The following is a 500-nucleotide window of genomic DNA, read 5'->3' on the forward strand; positions in this document are numbered from 1 at the left end:
GTCAAGCATGGGTATGATTTATATATTTATTTGACTTATATGTATTTGAAAGGAAATTAAATTAATCTGTATTTGAATGGAAATTAAAAAGTCTACTTTAAGACATATAGATATTTAAGGTTTATTTCCCACTTAATAAAAATATTAAACCATTTATATTTGTTAATGTAAGCTGATGTGTAAATATAGATTATAAATATATGTATATTAATGTATTTATGAGGGATTTTCTACAATTCACCTTAGATTATACTGACTTAATGTGCTCTTCATATATTTGCCAAACACGCATTTCTTACTTCACTTTGGTTTTATTAAATCTATTATTATTAATACTGTCATTAGTATTGTTATTAGCACAATAGCCATTAAAAAGTTAAATTCTACTTTAGGAGAAATGTGTCAACAATAGAACATGATAGTAATGCAAACCTTTTCATTCCATGTTTGACAACCCAAGATGTTTCATATGTGGTAACCAAATACCATGGATTCTTCCA

This window comes from Elephantulus edwardii, unplaced genomic scaffold, assembly GCF_000299155.1.
Source record: "Elephantulus edwardii isolate Elephantulus edwardi_28Jun2011 unplaced genomic scaffold, EleEdw1.0 scaffold00036, whole genome shotgun sequence".
NCBI lineage: Eukaryota > Metazoa > Chordata > Mammalia > Macroscelidea > Macroscelididae > Elephantulus > Elephantulus edwardii.